This window comes from Pan paniscus, chromosome 8 (genome assembly GCF_029289425.2).
Source record: "Pan paniscus chromosome 8, NHGRI_mPanPan1-v2.0_pri, whole genome shotgun sequence".
NCBI lineage: Eukaryota > Metazoa > Chordata > Mammalia > Primates > Hominidae > Pan > Pan paniscus.
The window spans coordinates 100,898,644-100,911,162 of record NC_073257.2 but is presented as its reverse complement, the minus strand read 5'-3'; the positions used below and the strand labels follow the sequence as shown (position 1 = coordinate 100,911,162).

General features: G+C 39.6%; 1 protein-coding gene across 4 annotated transcripts in view; it reads right to left on the bottom strand.

The window, feature by feature from the left end:
- Positions 1 to 11,637, bottom strand: part of STAMBPL1 (STAM binding protein like 1) — a 43,300-nt gene extending 31,663 nt beyond the window's left edge. Inside the window, exons 1-2 of one of the 4 annotated variants that reach the window (XM_055093113.1) lie at positions 10,940 to 11,153; positions 9,198 to 9,358 (exon numbers count right to left, since the gene is read on the bottom strand). The gene's annotated coding sequence lies outside the window, so the exon portion shown is untranslated. Of the gene's footprint in view, positions 1 to 9,197; positions 9,359 to 9,683 lie in introns of all 4 variants that reach the window. The other 3 variants (XM_008962854.4, XM_003810515.5, XM_055093112.2) reach the window with 3 other exon arrangements.
- Positions 11,638 to 12,519: the final 882 nt, after the last annotated feature.

Sequence of the window (12,519 nt, the reverse complement as noted above, 5' to 3'; positions counted from 1 at the left end):
TTTTATGGACCTTACATTCTGCTAGGGACCAGGAATGGGGCAGAGAGGTGTAAAAATAATAAACAATTATCTACACAATTATCTAATAAAGATTGTGGTAACTGTGACAAAGATGAAATACAGAAAACAATGAGAGTTATGCATTTTTTTGGCAAAAAATACCTTATAAGTGATGGTGTATCCTCCATGATGTATCAGGAGACATATGTTATTGATTTGTTCAATTATTAATGATGTTAATCTTGATATTTGTTTAAGTTATATCTGTCAGGTTTCTCCACGATACTATTTTTCTCTTTATAATTGAAAAGTATCTTGTAGGGAAACTATGCAAATATACCATTGCCCACTAATTTTAGCATTTGAAGATTTTTTTCCCTGAGACAATTATTGTGGTGTTTGAAAGTGGCCATTTTTCTATTTCCATTTTTCCTTCTATAATTATTAGTTCAGCTGACATTCTTGCTTGAAAGCTGTTTAATTTTTACATGGAATTTTTAAAATTTAAGCTTTCAAGTGGACCTATTTTCTTTGTGGTATCTAGGTTTCTCAACATTCTTTAAAAGGTCTTCAAACTTACTCATCATAAACAATTTTAAAATATATCTACTGATCTTTTCTTCTGGTACTTCTGTGGTTAGTCATTTTTGGATAAATATATTTGACCTGTGTGGAATTTATTTTTTGTAAGGAGTGAAAGAAGAATATGGTCCTTTCTGGACCGCTAGGCAGAATGGCCTTTTTCCTTCTGCCTCAATTATAACTCGGAATTGACTCCAGTTCCATGAAATATACTTAACTTACTTAATTCCCAACTCTTCCCAACAAAGTGATCTGCCCAAACAAGGCACTTAGTACATATTTATTAAACGCACATACTCTGGAAGCGATGGATAAAGTTACAGAGAATAGAGGAATTGGTAGCCCAGAGAGGAAGCAAGTATGCAACACTGGAATGAGGAAACCCTTGTCCAAACTGAAGAGCAGTGAAAGAAATGGAGAAGGACTAACAGTTATTGGGAAAGATTCTGAGGAAAAACCATAGAACTTGGAAGCTAAGTGGCTATAATGAGATACAGAAGCATAAATAAGCAGATATATTGTAAATGTTGGCATCTAAAAGAATTGGAGATGGTGATGCTTCTGACTTCACTATCAGAGGTGAAGAATTGTCTCTTTCATCTCCATGGATGGTACCAACATCCAATCACGTACACAAAATCTGGCAAACGCTGATATTAGCAATCCTGCACCTACCCCTTCCCTTAACCCCACATCCAATCTATCACCTGCATGTGCAGATTCAGATTCACCCTCCAAAACATCTCTCAAAACTGCAGGTTTTCACCGTCTTTGTGGGGAGGCTCCTTAATGTACATCCCACCCTTTTCTCTGCCTGCATTGCTAGAACTGCCTTCTAGTTGTTGTATTTGTTTCTATCTTGCTCCCCTTTCATTAATTCTACCTGGTGAAGAATCTACCTGTAGTGATCTTTTAAAAACCTGATTCAGATATTGCCATTCCTTTGCTTAAAGCCCTTGAATGATGTTCTATTGCTGTTAATATCCTACAACCTTAATAAGTCCCACAAAGCTGGGTCTGACCAGACTGCCTCCTTAGAGCCTTCTTTCACACCACCTCCTCCACTGGCTTCTTTCAGTTGCTTAGATGCACTATGCAAAGTCAATGCAAAGGCACCCCATCCTCAGTTCATACTTCCACTTTCTACCCATTTTTCTGGTGTTAGCTTAAGCATCTCTTTTTCAGGCAAGTTATTTTTGACCATCATCAGACTAGGTCACTCTCTTGATTACATACTCATGAAGAAACATCAAATAAACCCAAATCAAGGGATTTTCTAGGAAACAATCAGCCAATGCTCTTAAAAAGTGTCAAGATCATGAAAGACAGAAAGACTTAGGAACTATTGCAGATTAAAAGAGACTAAGGAGGCATAACAAATGAATTCAATGTATGATCCCAGATAGGATCCTTGCCCAGAAGGACTTTGGTGAAATTTGAATAAGATCTGTAGATTAGACAATAGTACTGTGTCAGTGTTAATTTACTGATTTTGATGACTACTGTGGTTTTGCAAGGTGTTAATATTTGAGGAATCAGGGTAAAGGTTGTATAAAAACTTTGTGTACTGTTTCCACAATCTTTTGAAAGTCTAAAATTATTTTAAAATAAAATATTTTGTAAATGCTTGAATAGTACTTTTAAAAATCTTTTCAACAAGTAAAAGAATAAAAAAGTTTGCACCACTGACAGCTATAATATCTATTATCTCTAAACTATAGGAAACATTTGCATAACAGTAAGAAAAAGAGTAAAAATGGGCAAGTGACATGAGCAAGTAATAAGAGAAATATAAACAGTTAAGTCACAAGAAATAAACATCTAAATTCACTAGTAATTAAGAAACTGAATTTAAGCCAGGTATTTAATGTATTTGATTGGTAAAATGTATATGATTGGTCCAACTCAATATGGATGAGGATTGAAAAAAATGTCAGTTTTTAAAATAATATGCATTCCTGTTGACTAAGCAATTCCAATTCTAAGATCTCCCCATAGATTTCCTTGACCATTTAATATATACACACACACTGCAGCATGGTTTTAAAATAAATAGCCATCAAAAGAGGAATACTTAAAATAAAGAATCTCTATAGCATATGAAACTGTTAGAAAGGACTTACATCTATTTGTACTGAACCAGGATGTCATCCAAGTTAGAGCATTAAGTGAAAACAGCTAGCTGTGGAATAACATATAAAATATAGCTCCATCCTTGTAATATGAATACAAATGTATTCATTAAGTATACTGGAATTTTTTAAGAAACAAGTCTCGAACAACATTTACTGAATTTTTCTCAGCTGTTCTCTCAAGGGTGGGATCATGAGGGACTTTCGCTTTTTATTTATTCATTGCTGTACAATTTGTTATAAGTATGTATCACTTTATGTAATCAGACAAATTATACTTTTTAATAAAACCTACAAGTTTTGAATAGGTTGCCCTGAACTTGAATCCTAGCCCTGCCAATTTCTACATGTGTAAATTCTGGTAAATTACTTAACTCTCTGAGTCTATTTCTCTCGTCCAAAGTTAAGAATAATTGTGCCTTCCTTGCCTCACAATATTAAGGTACTGGTAGTTGTAGCAATTATTCAAGGACTTCCTAAATCCTGGCCTGAAGCTGAGCTGGGTGGCCTTCATGTATACACCATAACATCAATAGTAGAAAAAAGCAATTTACCAAAAAGCTATAGACCTTTAGGAACACAGAGTTGGAGAACCCTACTGCATAAACCCTTGAAAGTCAGTCCTGCCAAATTCTGGGCCCCAAGTCCTCACCCTTGTTTCTTTCTGCCTTTATGGTGACAAACCAGCCTGCTTCACCCACCTGTTCCTTGATCCTCTGTTTCTGAACAAGGTACTGTGTGTCTCTAGCTCAGGTGTGCACTTGTTTGCATCCAGTTAGTCCCCCGCTCAAAAACTGCACCATAGTAACTCAGCGCCTGCCAGAAGAGGTCTAAACCCTCGCCAGCCCTTCAGTGCCCTCTGTTATCTGAGCCTTTCCCCTTCTCTGTGTCTTCCACTACTCACTAATGTCTTCTCTTACTTTCCTTTGATCAAATCCATCTCTGCCCTATCCAAACATCTGTCACTCAGAAGAATGTACATTATCTCTAAAAATTCCCACCAACCCTGTGGTTTCCTGATTCCACCCATCAAAAAATAGATCATATTAAGACTAGGAAAGGCAATATATCGTACCTTTATGAGAACTCCAAGGCAGCACTGACATATATGTTATTACATGAAACTGTCTATCGAAATCAGGAGAAATAAATGTTCAAAACATAAATGTAGAAGAAAGAATTTGAATATAAGATTAGATTTAGCTCTTAAGCAGATTCTTCTCAAAAGGGTGGTTTACTGAGCACCTGCATCAGAATCTCCTGAGAAGATTGTTAAAAGGAAGGCTGCTGGGTGCAGTGGCTCATGCCTGTGATCCCAGTACTCTGAGTGGCTGAGGTGGAAAGATCACTTGAGCCCAGAAATTCAAGATCAGCCTGGGCAACATGGTGAAACCTCGTCTCTACCAAAAAAAAAAATTAAAAATAGCTAGGTGTGGCAGCACGCACCTGTAGTCCCAGCTACTTAGAAGGCTAATCGCTTGAACCCACGAGGTCAAGGCTGCAGTGAGCTATGATCACGCCATTGCATTCCAGCCTGGGTGACAGACCACGACCCTTGTTTTAAAAAGATATAAAGGAAGGCTGCCAGGCTCCACCCAAACCTTTTGAATAATCATCTCTAGGGGTGGGATGGAGGACATTTTCTTATTTTGAGCCTAGTTTGAGAATCACTGCCCTAGTTACCTAAGTTATTCAGTAATATTATACTTGACAAAAGAAAAATAACTATGTGTGCCATAAGAATATGATAGTTATATTTCTTTCAAGATCCACATTTTAATTTATTAAATTTTTCATGAATTGAAAAAAAACAAAGTTCTACACCCACCAATGATTTTGAGTGATTTTCATCTTATTTATCAATTTATTTATTTAGCTTAAGTACTTTATAGATTAAGTAAGCAGTTTCTTTGCCCAGGTTAACAGGAACATTAGCATAGGAAGGGCATATTTCAGGCCTCTCTTTCCCAATCTCGTTCCATCCACCATGTCCATTTGTTCCTATAGTTAAAGAAAACTTATCTTGTGGAACAATTTATAAACCAACCTTTCAAGGACAAAACAGATTGGGGGAAAAAAGCCAGAGTCAACCCACCAGAAGACCGAAGCATGAGCCCAAAGGCAGAACAGCCTCTCTGTATTTCTAGTGTTAAATGATACAGTTGTAGTGACAGGATAAATAGAATCACAGGGTCCTCAGATGAGCCAAATTTAGCCATAATCATCATTCCTGGCTATAGTTTTCCCTACACTTTTAATTAAAGGTGCATAGCTGATTAGTGCACTAGCAGGCAAGTTTGAAATGTAACACTCTAAAGGGGAACCTGCACCTGAGCCTGTCTCTGAACACAGCCAAATGCAAAACAGGCAGGCAGTGTTCACAGGGAGCTAAAAAGGGTTAAAAATGAGTCACCACTGGCCTCCTGTTTCTAAATTAACCCAGAGAAGCATCAAATCACACAATTAAAATGAATAATTCCTGATGGGCCTCTTAACAGTTATCTCTTGCTCGAGCTTTTGCTGAATCTGGTTCAGTTACTGTGATGCCACTATACCTAAGCATTGCAGCCGTTTAAAAAAAAAAGCCAAATTCACTAAATCTCAAATTCTTTCATCTTTAATCAAATTTAAACTCATGAAATTTAAAATGTTTCTTTAAAAAGAATTGAACTTTTGCCAAATAATATAATATGTAACTTACAAAAAAAGTAAATCAAAGGATGCAGAGTATATTTTTAAGGGTGAGATTTCAAAATTTCCCACAACAAAATTATTAGTGTTTTATACTTGCATGCTGGGTACCAAGGATACTGACTGGGGCAAGAAAAGTGGGGGCTTGCCCTCACAGCACTTCAGGGTTCCAACCATCTCCAAAGTAAATCTATCATCTTCAATGTAAAATTAGTACCCAGATGATTGCTAGTTTTCCTTGACGTTTTGGTATTTTGTAAGTAATGCTTTTTATTAAGTTCTTTATTAAGAAGTGTTCCAATTTGCGTTTTCACCTATGCTTTTAAAAATTGTTTATTTTGTTTTTGTTTTGTGTAACACTGTTGACATACACAACACATATATCTCTCCTTCTACTCAATGATTTTTTGCTGGAGGCAAATTCAACTTTATACAAGACCAAGAAAAGTTTCACTTACTTAGAACAACACAATACTAGCTATAGATTTCTGAGAGTTATGAGAACATATATTTATAAGAATTAATGCAATAAAGTCAAAATACTGGAATCAGTGATGGCAGATTCCATCCTAAAGCTCTGAAGGAGTTAAGAATTGCTTATTCTTCACTGCCACAGGAGTCTTCCCACCTATAAATAAAATCTTTCTTCTTATAATTAGACATAATTACTTCAACAAGTCAAAGAACAACTAAAATTTGCTTTGCCATTACTCTATAAAATATTCTGAATAAGCTGAATTAAAAGGTGGTTAGAAATGTCATTATCACTCCACCACAGCTCACAATGGGAGATACCTGAGACTCTGGGAGTATGGAGGGAAGTGGATGGCATAGAAGTTTTTCAGAATACTAAAGCTTGCCCCAGAATCTGATATATTATATGAGGGAGGCATAAGAAGCCTTGAGTATAAGGAGAGACATAAGTATTGTATATGCCAACTGTGTTAGGGTAAAGACCCAGAAAATAATCCATTTTTAAAGCATATATGAAAACACAAATTGGAGCACTTCTTAATAAAGAACTTAATAAAAACATTACTTACAAAATACGAAAACATCAAGGAAAAACAGTTATAATCTGGCTACTAATTCTACATTGGAGATGGCAGATCTACATTAGAGAGGACTGGAACACTGAAGCTCCATGAGGACAAGCCCCTACTTTTCTTGCTCTAATCAGTATCCCCAGCACCTGGCATGCAGTATAGGAGACAGGGATCCATACAAGTTAGGAAAATAGGTGTTGGAGTCATATTGCCTGGGTTTGACGGCCAGCTCTATCATTTACCAGCCTATGATGCTGAGCAATTCACATAGCTCATTTGCACATTTTTTAATCTGCAAAATGGTACTTAGGCATAAGGTTGTTTAAAGAATAGTAACAAGAATAACAACGAACACATATAGCACTTAATTTTGTGCCAGACATTGTTCTAAACACTTTGCATTTACAGCTATTTATTTAATACTCCCTAAAACCTTCTGAGATAGAAACTAACGTTTCAATTGAAAAGCAAGGAAACTGAGACTCACAGAAGTTAGTAACTTGTCCAAGGATACACTACTAGTACGTGGGGAAAAAGTATCCTGTTTCCAACCACTCCATCATCATTGAGATAAACTTGTGTTAAGGCTTAGTACAGTGCCTGGCATATAGCACATCTTCAATAACTAACAGCTATTAATAAATATTTGTCAAATGTTTGCAAGATTCTGAGGTTACACCAGGGCTCCGCAGGAAAGAATGCTGTAATCCACTGGTGATGTCTCTGTGGGTGTGGAAGGTATTAGTGATCACACTTGTGCCACAGGTTTTCAATCTCTTTCACATAAAACAAAGAATCCTGATATCTGCCTAAGGTTTTCTTTTCTCCATCTCAATGGGATCTGAGATCAGGCTGTCATCATCAGACACTGGATTATTGCCTTCACTCCCTAATACTAATCCACTCTCCACCCAACTGCCAAAGTGTTCTTCTGACAACATGCTTTCCTCACTTGCTCCCTTTCAAGGAACCTACAATTGGCTACCACCTCAAATCAAAATTCCACCCCCACCTTTCAAGGGCCTTAATATGACATGGAGGAAACCCGCTTTTCACTTCCGTTCAAGTGCTCAAGAGCCTACTTGTCAAATAAATACTTGGTAGGAATGGCCACTTTTCATTATGCAGAGAATAGCTGTGTTTGTGCTACTTCAGAACAGTGATAAGCAGTTTTTTATTTTACATAATATTTTACTTTTATGTATTTATCTTTGGACATAGCCCAATTTTTTAAAATAAATTGAGAATCTCATTTGACTTTCATTCAGAATGAAACAAGCTTGATCAGAGAAGGACATAAAAGGAAGAATTTCAGGAATAAAATTTGCATTATTATTACCCACTAGAAAGTTAATATCCAGGTAAATTTCAGATAGCTTTCTAATCTGTCATCCTGAAAGTGGAACCTGAATAACTGGGAGACTTTCTAATGACAGGAGATGGAAAGTCAGAACTAAAACAAAAACAAAAAAAAGGAGTCATAACATCCTTAATATTCAAGACAATGCACCCATTTCCAAAAGAGTACCTTGAAAGGTTAACTACAGCAAATCAAGACATAAGAACTACTGGTGTTTATATCAAGGGACTTCTTTTAATAAACACAAGTTACTAAGCAACCACCAGTCAAATTAATGTCTCTAAGCCAACCACATCAATGGAAAAAAATAACACGGATTTAATTTAAAAGTTAGAGCATCAAACAATATGTGTTTTGAAGACTCAGCAGTATGACAAATATTAAATTGGCCTGTCCACTTGACATGCAGAGATGGAAGATTGTACTAGACGTTAATCTGATTTGCTTAGAAATGCAAATAATTTCTGACAAAAGCCACATCCAGATGTAGCTACATCCAGATTATTCCTGAGTTGAACATTCTGATGTCAACTCAGGATTTCTGAATGTACATTCACACGTTCAATTGGACAGTTCACATGTTCAGATAGGTGGAATAAGCAAGTCAACAGGTACCAATAGTATTTTTTGTTGGTTTTTGTTTTGTTTTAGAGTTTTGTTTTTGTTTTGTTTTGATTTTGTTACTGTTTCTTCAATCGAGGATGTTGGCCTTCTTAGTTGATTATATGAACTGGGATTCAATTTGATGAAATGTTTGGTGATTCATATAAAGTTATGATTTAAAAAATAGCAGAAGAGGTGATGTAGTAAAAAAGGATGAGTTCATGTCCTCTGTAGGGACACGGATGAAGCTGGAAACCATCATTCTCAGCAAACTATCGCAAGGGCAAAAAACCAAACACCGCATGTTCTCACTCATAGGTGGGAATTGAACAACAAGAACACTTGGACACAGGAAGGGGAACATCACACACCCGGGCCTGTCGTGGGGTGGGGGGAGGGCGGAGAGATAGCATTACGAGATATACCTAATGTAAATGACGAGTTAATGGGTGCAGCACACCAACATGGCACATGTATACATATGTAACAAACCTGCAAGTTGTGCACATGTACCCTAGAACTTAAAGTACAATAATAATAAAAAGACATTCTAAAATTTGTCATTTATTTAGCAAATATTTATCAAAGAGCTGCTATGCATCAGCCCTAAGGAATGGAAAGCTGGCTCTAATATCTTCAGGGATAACCATGAGTCATTTCCTGTAGTTTCAGTTGAAGCCATCTATAAATCTTTCATAAGGTCAAGAAAAAGATGACAGTAGTAGACAGAATCACAAATCCAGTAGATTAATTAAAATGTCTCTAATTCGTAAATGTACCCACCAGGAAAGCACCTAGCACTTCCTGGACGGAATCTACATTATTTTCTCTCACATTCCTTCTACTTCTCATGTTTTGGGCAAGAATCATCAGTTTTCTTTTCTTGTAAAATGCAATCTCATTTCTTGGATTGTAGCTGTAAATTCTTACAGCTGGGAAGGGTCCTAAAGGAAGGAAATGATCAAACGGTGTTAATTAAGTCCTATGTGCTGAAAGTAAGAAGAGAGAACTATTACTAACAATTCTTTATAACTATTTTTATCAGTCCTTCTTAGGAATCAACCCCAAAGACACTCTCTCCACCAGAAGCAAATCTCTCTATTTAGGACATCCTCAGGAAACTGGTTCCTTACTACTCCCTCCAAGCCTCCCACAAACCATAAGAATCCTATTAAACAGGGCAAGAGTACCAAGAAACAGGCCTTGAAGGTTGAGATAGAGGTAAAGGACTTAGGTTATCTGCCTTATAATTTAAATTTTGGTGCTTACTTTATAGGTGAGGATAAGAAAACAAGTTTCTTCTTGAAATTCCCAAGAACCAGTTGCTACATAAATTACAGCCAAAGTATACGCAAAAGCAGATTCTTAGTGGCAATTTGCTGTATCTGTGTCTGAACAGAAAACAATCAGCCAATTCATTTTCCAGGTAGATTCCAATAACATTTTATGCCTTTGAATGGAGAAGCTCTCATGGTGCAAATGGTAAACAAAAAGAGCCTACTGCTCAGCGACACATTAACTTGTATTAAAAATAAAGATATGTATAGTGTAGCTACACAATGCCCACTATAATCCAGTGGCAGAGTATATTTTTGAAGTACAATGTAGCATCCATCCTGAAAACACAAAATTTCCAATGGAAACAAGGTCGGGATAAAAACAAAACACGGTGGCTTAATTTCTGTGTAAAACAACCGTCAAAACCCACCCTCAAAAAAATTGACACGAACAATCAAACATTCAGGTATAATTTATCTGCTGGAACAAATCTACGTTATTGACCTTGACAGGGCCTTAAATCATGAGACCATAAACAAGCATCCTAGTGATATCTATTATGTCTTCGGAAATAGCTTAAAATCCAGGACTTCATGTTATTGTCAGTAATGAGCAAGATGTTTTGAAAGCAGTGTGCTCACTGGGGCTTACTTTGAAAGCTGTCTTTTTTACTTACTACCGAACACTGATTTCCAGGAAGCAAGCCACCCCACCCCACTTCCCAGGCACTTGATTTTTTTTTCAAACCTCTAGATTGGGTTCCGTTTCCTGAATTACTTATTCCTTACATAAATTTTCTTTTAAACTTCAGCAATTATGGCACCTTAGGCTCTGGGGGTATCAGCAGCGTGGGTTGTTTTAGAGAAAGTTCTGAAAAAAATATGTTTTGGAGACATTCCATTTCTTTGTGCATCTCACTGGGGGCTTTCGGTGAAAGCTTTAAGTTATTCAGGTGAGGGGCAATGTCTTAGTCGCTCATAAACGGCATAAAAATAACATCATCTGGAAAGGCATGGCACCTGCTCGGCCGGGGTAAAGGTCCGTTTTTCTAACCCTCGCCCCTCCCTCCTCCACACCGCGCCGCTAGAGACAGTGCAGTGGTCTCTCCCAAGGTCGACATCATCTCCAAGGCTGCAACCCAGGGCTGAACCAAAAAAACAGGCGCACCCACGTATAGGTCACGGCCAGAGTCCCGCCCTGCCACCAGCAGCCAGGGCTTCCTGCCTCCCTATCAAGGTGAAACTAACCCAGAGGGCCCAGCGGAGGGGCGCATGCAGGCGGCGCCGATGGAGGCGGCCGATTGCATGACTGGCAGGAAGGAAGCGATCAGCCGCCAAAGTGCATTTTTTCCTCCCCTAGAGCCAGCCCGGGACCGGACGCTGCCAGCGGAAGGGCCGGCGCGCGCCAGGCCACGAGGCAGACGCACCCGCCGTGCGCACTTCCCCGTCCGGTGCGCGCTCTCACTCACGCGCGCGCGCCGCTACTCACTAGCAACCCTCGGTGTCCGCAGCCCGTGTGGGACGGCGACTGCGACGGCTGCCCCCGTGCCTGCCGTGTGGCCTTGGCATCCGTCCGGCTGCTGCAACCCGGGCCGCGGTGGCTTTTGCTGGAAGGCGTTGCAGCGGGGTGATACCGGCACCCGGCGACGAGGCGTCCGCTCGTTTGCCTCGGCCGTGCCTCCTCCCCCTTCTCGTCTGCCGACAGATGGAGCTTTGCTGGTTCCAGTCGCGCGGGCTCCGTGCGTCGTTCTCCTCCTCGCTGTCGGACACCCCAGCGCAGTGGACGAACAGCGTCCTCGCAAGCCCACGCGCAGGCCGGCCGACCCCGAACCTGCAGCAACCGTCCCTGCTGCCGCTGCTGCAGGAAAATAAATTGTCACTGCGATGGTCCCGGCCTCCCCTGCCCCGGCCCCTGGGTGCCGCCTCCGCCTCTGCCTCCGCCCCCTCCTCTGTGGCGGCGGCGGCGGCTTCCCGCATTCTGCAGAAAAAGCTCGCAGGTGGAAGGAAGCAGGGCCCCTGCGGATGGCCTAGAGCCCGAGTGAAGCGGTTGGGTGCGACTTTCGCATCTGAAACCCTGCACGTCTTCTCCCCAGACCGGAACCACCTAAACTCCCTTTTGCTCCACCATCAATTTCACCGAGATAGACAGGAGTGGTGCCTTTTAAGACTGCACAGTACACAAGCCTGGATGCAGCTGACCGTTAAACTGTCACTGGAGTCTGGGGAAGGATAGGGTTTTGGTGAAAATCCCACTTATACTTCATGTTAGGATTCCCTTTTTGATATTTATCCACAACTGGCTACGTCCACTATTAAGCATCTTAGCTCTTCCCCCTACCCCCAATTTGTGTGTACTTGGAAAATACGAAGTATTAGAATATCTCCTGGATGTTATGTTACTATCACGTGTGGTGTTCTTACTACAGTTCTGGCACTGTGTCAGGCAGTCGGTACACAAAATCTTACTCCATCTGCCACAACCCTGTATATAAAAGGGACTCATTTTTTTGTTTTTGTTTTTGTTTTTTCCATGAACGAGAGACAGAGAAGTAAAATAATTTATCCCAGGTTACTCACCTAGAAAGCAGTAGAAGCTAAAATTTAAACTCTGATCCAACACTGAAAGCTGTTTCTATTGGCTTCACAGTTTCTATTAACTGATAAACATTTTATGGAGACTGCTGCTGCTGGATGAAATAGAGTCGCTTTTCTTGAGCTTGGTTGGGAGCTTACTTCCAAGTGAGAGAAATGGCTGCAGAGTGGGGTGGGGAAACACTGGCTTTTCTTAGTTAGCCTTTCCTCTGGAAACCAAAATTCTAGCCCTGGCT